A 6,710-nucleotide genomic window follows, 5' to 3' on the forward strand; every position below is an offset into this window, starting at 1 on the left:
CAACCACGCGTTCATCGACATCACACCCACATCTTCCCGGTGCTCCGACTGAGGGCAATGACGAGGAAAAAAAGTTTTGAGAGAGGGGGAAATATTTAAATATTTCAGTTCCAGCAGGCTGCAGGGGAGGCGCACCAATCATGTGACTGCACTTTATCTATCTATCTATCTATCTATCTATCTATCTATCTATCTATCTATCTATCTATCTATCTATCTATCTATCTATCTATCTATCTATCTATCTATCTATCTATCTATCTATCTATCTATCTATCTATCTATCTATCTATCTATCTATGCTGAATTTGTCTTCATTTTAACAACCTTCACGCAGTTAATGTCTTTAATACAGGCTAATGATTAAATGGACATAGTGGGGCAGGGGATTTCAGGTGTGAGACAGCATTTTTAGGGAAAACATAATTAGAGCAATGACTCAGTGAATCCAAATCCTGAAGAGGTAATGATTTATCAATTTAGTAATGATGGGGGAAAGATTGTTCAACAGGAACTATATGGAAATGCAGTTGCAGAGCAAACTTTAAATTGGTTTGTATAAAATTACAAGCAAACTTGTTGAAAGGGAGAACAAGGAAATAAATAAAAATAAAACACAGGAAAGCAGTGCAGATACAAAATGAAGTGATGAAAGAAAGAAGCTGTAAGGAGCAGAGCACTTAAATATGCGATTCAGCTAGAGGACTATTGACTTAATGGATGGAGGATTAAACAAAAATATCTGAATAAATGTTTTGCATTGGTTTTTCAAACAAGTTCTAATATTTACAGTCTCGTGAAAAGAAAGTTTTCACAGGATTCTGCAATCCTGTGCAAAGCTCACTACACCCCGTGATTCAGTAGTTTGTAGAACCGCCTTTAGCAACAACTTGACATAAATGTTTTCTGTATGATTTTTTATCAGTCATTCACATCGTTGTGGAGGAATTTTGTTCCACACTTCTTTCCAACATTGTTTCAGTTCATTGAGGTTTGCACACATTTGTTCATGCACAGCCCTCCTAAGGTCCCAGCAGAGCATTTCTATCAGGTTGGGGTCTGGATGTTGACTGTGTTATTGCAGCAACTCGATTCTTTGCTTTTTCAGCAATTATGTTTGCTCTTTGCTGTCCTGTTGCATGACCCAATTTAGGCCAAATGTTAGCTGTCAGACATATGGCCTCACCTTTGACTAGAATATTTTGGTATGCAGAGGAGTTTATGGTCGACTCAGTGACTGCAAGGTGCCCAGGTCCAAAACAAGCCCAAATCAAAACTCCTCCAACTATGCTGCATTGCAGTTGGTTTGTGGTGTGCTGATATAGTCAATTTGGATTTCTTCAAATATGGTGCTGTGCTTCATGACCAAACACCTCCACTTTGGTCTTGTCTGTCCAAAGGACATTGTTCCTGAATTATTGTGGTTTGTTCAGATGCAACTTTGCAAACCTAAGCCATGTTGCTATGTTGCCACCTTTTTATTTATTTATTTTTTTTTATAGAGAAAGGGCTTTTTCCTGGCAACCCTTCCAATCATGCCATACTTTTTTTTTTTTTCTAATTGCATCGTCATGAACTTTAACATTTAACATGCTATCTGAGGCCTGTAGGCTCCGAGGTGCAGCTCTTGGCTGGTGAGCACTGCACAGTCTGACCTTGGGCTGAATTTGCCTGGCTGTCTACTCCTAGAAAGATTGTTGTATTGTGTTAACACACACCTGAATGCTCCAGACCAGCAAACTGCCACAACCTCTGCTTTTATAGATGTAATCATGCTCTGATCTATTAATCAAGTGCATTTGATTTGTAGCTTCTGGCTGCTACAGGATGTCTCCATACTGGTGACCTAAATGCCATCAGGACAAATTATTATAATGATATTGATATAATGATAATTTTTATTTATAAACAAATAGTTTTGGTGCATAGTGTCTACATTATGCGTTTGGTCAAAATATCATCCATGAGAGCTGGTACTCACAAATAAATAATCATGATATAATGCATTGTTCTGGCTGTAAGACTGTGACTGTGACTCTGTTAAGACTGTGTCTGCTAGATGTGAAATAGTTCTTCCAACCTAAGAAAGTTTTTTTTTTTCCACTTCATGCATTTATTTACTATACTAAACTTTAGGGAAAAAAACAGCAGATGCAAAACAGGCTTTGCAACAATAAAAAGCCATCATTGAAAATAGACTGTGGTTCCTTACATTTTCCTGAGAAGATGAGGGACTCTGGTTCTTTATGACTCCCATTCAAAGCCAGGGCTGAGAGATTTTTATTTACAAAGTTGATGGTTGGTTACTGCACAGCTCTGTGGTTACATTCATATAGTTTCATGAATATATCATGCCTGAGATATTCATGAAACTATTCATCAGTGAAGCAGCAGTGGGGAGATGAGATGCTGGTGTAGGCTATAGTGATGAAAGGAAAGCAGCGATATAATGCCATGATATGCACTGATGGCAGTGCTAGTCAGCTGAGATCATGATAATCTGGCCATCTGCTTTGTGACACTGTGTTGGGGGGTCTTATCTAGTGCTGTCAATCGGAATCTATCCAGACAGTTTCTCTTGCTTATCATTGTCTTTCTCTTTTTGATAGTATCACTGATCTATGTTTACGTGCTATGCCGATGAGACTACAAGCTGGTTGTTGAGAGCATCATTTATTCTTCAGGAGGTTTGAACGCTTTTGAGCTCTGTTCTCAAGGCTCCAAATCTCTTGTGTTTTTATTCTACTGTAGCTGCTACACACTCACTTTCTAAGTTTGCAGCTCCTTACATTAATTGAATAAATAAATGCAAACCACTAAAAATATAAAGTTCACAGGTGCTATTTTCTCGATTATAGATCATGCTGAGAATGCTGAATGTTAGCTTTAAGATTAGAAATAATTAAAAGTACTTATACACTGCTCAAAAATATTAAAAGAACACTTTGATATCACATCTCAGTGGGAAAAAAATCATGCCGGATATCTATACTGATGTGAACTGGGTACTGTGTTAGGAACAAAAGGCTGACACACTGTTTGATGGAAATGAAAATTATCAACCTACAGAGGACTGAATTCAAAGAGTCCCCAAAAATCAAAGTGAAAAAATAATGCGACAGGCTCAAAATGGTACTCAGTATGGCACCCATGTGCTTGCATGCATGACTGACAATGTCTTGGCATGCTCATAATGAGATGACGGATGGTACCCTGGGGGATCTCCTCCCAGGTCTGGACCAGTTCATCGCTGAGCTCTGTGCTGTATTGGATTGAGGTCAGGCAAGCATAGGGGTCAGTCAATGCTATCAATTCCTTCAACCTCCAGGAACTGCCTGCATACTCTCACCGCATGAAACCAGGCATTGTTATGCCTCAGGAGGAGGCCAGGATCCACTGCAACAGCATAGGGTCTGAGAATGGATCCAAGAATTTCATCCCGCTTCCTAATGGCAGTCAGGGTGCCATTCCTAGCCTGCAGAGGTCTGTGCATCCCTCCATGGAAATGCCTCCCCAGACCATTGCTTACCCACCACCAAACCAGTCATGCTGAATGATGTTACTGTACAGGCAGCATAACGTTCTCCATGGCTTCTCCAGAGCGTTTCACGTCTGTTTCACTGCTCAGGGTGAACCTGCTCTCATCTGTGAAAAGTATAGGGTGCCAGTGGTGGATCTGCCAATTCTGGTATTCTATGACAAATGCCAGTCAAGCTTCAGGCCACCCTCACGAAGTCTACTTCTGATCATTTGTTCAGAGACATTCATACCAGTGGTCTGTGTCATTTTGTTGCTCTGGCAGTGCTCATCCTGTTCCTCCTTGCACAAACGAGCAGATACTGGTCCTGCTGATGGGTCAAGGACCTTCTAGGACCAGCTCTCCTAGAGTAACTGCCTCCTGGAATCTTCTCCACGCTCTTGAGACTCTACTGGGAGACACAGCAAACCTTCTAGCAATGGCACGCATTGATGTCCCATCCTAGATGAGTTGAACTACTTGTGCAACCTCTGTGGGGTCCAGGTATTGCCTCACGCTACCAGTAGTGACACTGGTAGCATGACCCTAGCCAAATGCAAAACTGGTGAAAAAAACAGTCAGAAAACATGAAGAGGAAAAAATGTCAGCAGCCTCCACCCGTATTACCATCCCTGTTTTGGGGTTTGTCTCATTGTTGCCCCTCTAGTGCACCTGTTGTTAATTTCATTTACTGATTAGCAACCCCGTCTGCTAATAAACTGACCAGATCAATATCCCAGAAGTTTAACCTACTCAATGCTGTACTCTGATTAAAAAGTGTTCCTTTAATTTTTTTAGCGATATCTAAATCAATAGACTGTTGTTCTACTGGTTTATGTGCCGGCATCACCATTGTGACGGTTATGATAGAACTTTGCACAAACATTCATGGTCCACAGGTGATGCATGCTAAAGGATTTAGTGATGGACTGCCCTTTGCTTTGTTTTTACTTTGATGGTCATGTTATCTGTGGATTAAGCGAAATGTCTCAGACCTTTGGTCATATTCATAGTGGTGCAGTGGTTAGCACTGTTCCTGTTTCAAGTTTACTGATTAGCCTGGGACTTTCTGTGTGTAGCTGGCATGTTCTCCCCTCTCCATGTGTGTTTCTTTTGGGTCCTCCAGCTTCCTCCTGCAGTCCAAAAATATGCAAAAGTTAAAGGGTGATTCTTAATTGGCCATGGATGTGAGGTGGATAAAGTGCTTGAAGTTTATGAATTTATGGTTCGATATGTTGTCTAAGTCACTTTAAGTGACTAGTAAGACTAGAAAAACCCTATATAAATGCAAGTACGCTACATTAATTTGACATTTAATCTGTACATTGCCTCCAGAAAAATTGTAATAACTTCAGCAATGTTTAACTATTTGCAGTGTTGCAGTTTTTATGACATAAAATGGCATTCCCATCAATATGCGATAAGAAGTAATTGACAGCTCTTGGTGTACCAACACACTAAACCAGGATAGTAAGCAATGATTTCATAGCTACCTGCATAAACTGGAGACAATGTATTTTTGTATTCTTTCTAAAGTCTTTGAAATTTTATTTAACACATGTAACACATGGTCAAAAACTTCTGCTTGTATAAATGCTCTCTGAAAGTAAAAAAAACAACAAAAAACATATGTTTGTCTATACTCTCCCATCAAAATGGTGTTGGACATTATTTATAACTAATCCTGTTTTTGCACCAACATCCATCCATCGAGTTGCTTAACTGCTTACTATTTTAGGGTTGTTGGGTGAAGAGGTGTGGCTGACTTTAGGTGAGAGGCAGGGTACACCCTGTATGTTTCACCAGTCCATGGAAGGGGTAACAAAGAAAGCCAGATCACCACAAACTTTCACATCCATCACATCCATGTCTACAGCCAACCTAAAGTTGCCAGTTAAGCTACAGTCAAAAGCAATATGCATGTCTTTGGACTGTGGGAGGAATCCAGAATACCGAGAGAAATCAGGTACAGAAACATCTTGCAAACTCTACACAGAGAGGTTCAATCCAGGAACTGTTGGGCAACAGTGCCATCCACTGCACCACCGGGGCACCAACCTGTATGATGGCATTTCAGAAATGAAAAGTATGTAAACAGTTACTTTTTGTAGCCAAGGACATGGAAAAGTGTGTAGAAGAGCCTTTAAAAGAAACTGGCCTTCATGCAAAGAATGCATTTATAAGAGATTAGCATTAAGAGACAGCAGATACAACGGCCTGTTTCTGATAGAGCATGATGTACAATGATTTTTTTTTGCTGTTAACAATGGACAGATTTGTATTAGAGCTGTAGAATAAAAACCTAGAGCTGTAAATGTGGACATTCATGCTCACATGAAGTAACAAAGCATTTTAAGATGGTCATTGTGTACCTCAATCCACTAAGATGGAAGTACAGTAGACAAAGTCACATAAAGGCCAAGTATGGCCAGTGACATTGTTGCCAAGTTGCCATTCAAATGATTGTCCATGTTATTTGTCTGTAAACACAGGCACTTATGATTGATTGATGCTTCAACACATTATTGCAGTGCTATAAATGTTGAGGCAAGCTCAACTTTGATTGGTCACATGTGACACTCATAGCATTGAAACACAATGCCAACATGTTTTTCATCTGTACAGGGTCAGGCTATCCTTAAATACAAAATTTTACCAAATGCCCAGTTTGTGTTAATCTGAATGCAATTCAGTAGATGCAGGTGTAGTTGATGCAATTTTCAGTTTTGAAATTATAAGCCATTTCCAGTGTTATTATTCATGCTGCTATAGGGTACAAGGTAACTTAGTGGAACTGACAAGACAAATGTAGAGTAGGAAAATGTCTATAAGAAAATAAGCAGAGAAAACTCTTCCCTAGCCCCTTAAGCCCTAAGCCTTTTTATTATTATTATTTTCACCTGAAAAAACACCCCCAGATTTAGTCAGCTGCAAAGGTGTAACTTGGGCTCTATGGATAAGAAACACTTGAGTGTCCTTATCCTCAGGCCAAAGTGAGATTTCAAAAACTCCAGAAAAAAATATTTTTAGGTCTGCTTTATCTTATTGAACATGTTAAAAAAAAAAGACCTCTACACCAAGTCTAACAAATTCTAAGCAATAAATTTTTATATACTGATTTAGTATCATTGAAATTAATCTTTTTTGAACAGACAGCAAAACACATTTAGCAGACAAGAGCAACAAAACCAAA

The sequence above is a fragment of the Archocentrus centrarchus genome, chromosome 20 (genome assembly GCF_007364275.1).
Source record: "Archocentrus centrarchus isolate MPI-CPG fArcCen1 chromosome 20, fArcCen1, whole genome shotgun sequence".
NCBI lineage: Eukaryota > Metazoa > Chordata > Actinopteri > Cichliformes > Cichlidae > Archocentrus > Archocentrus centrarchus.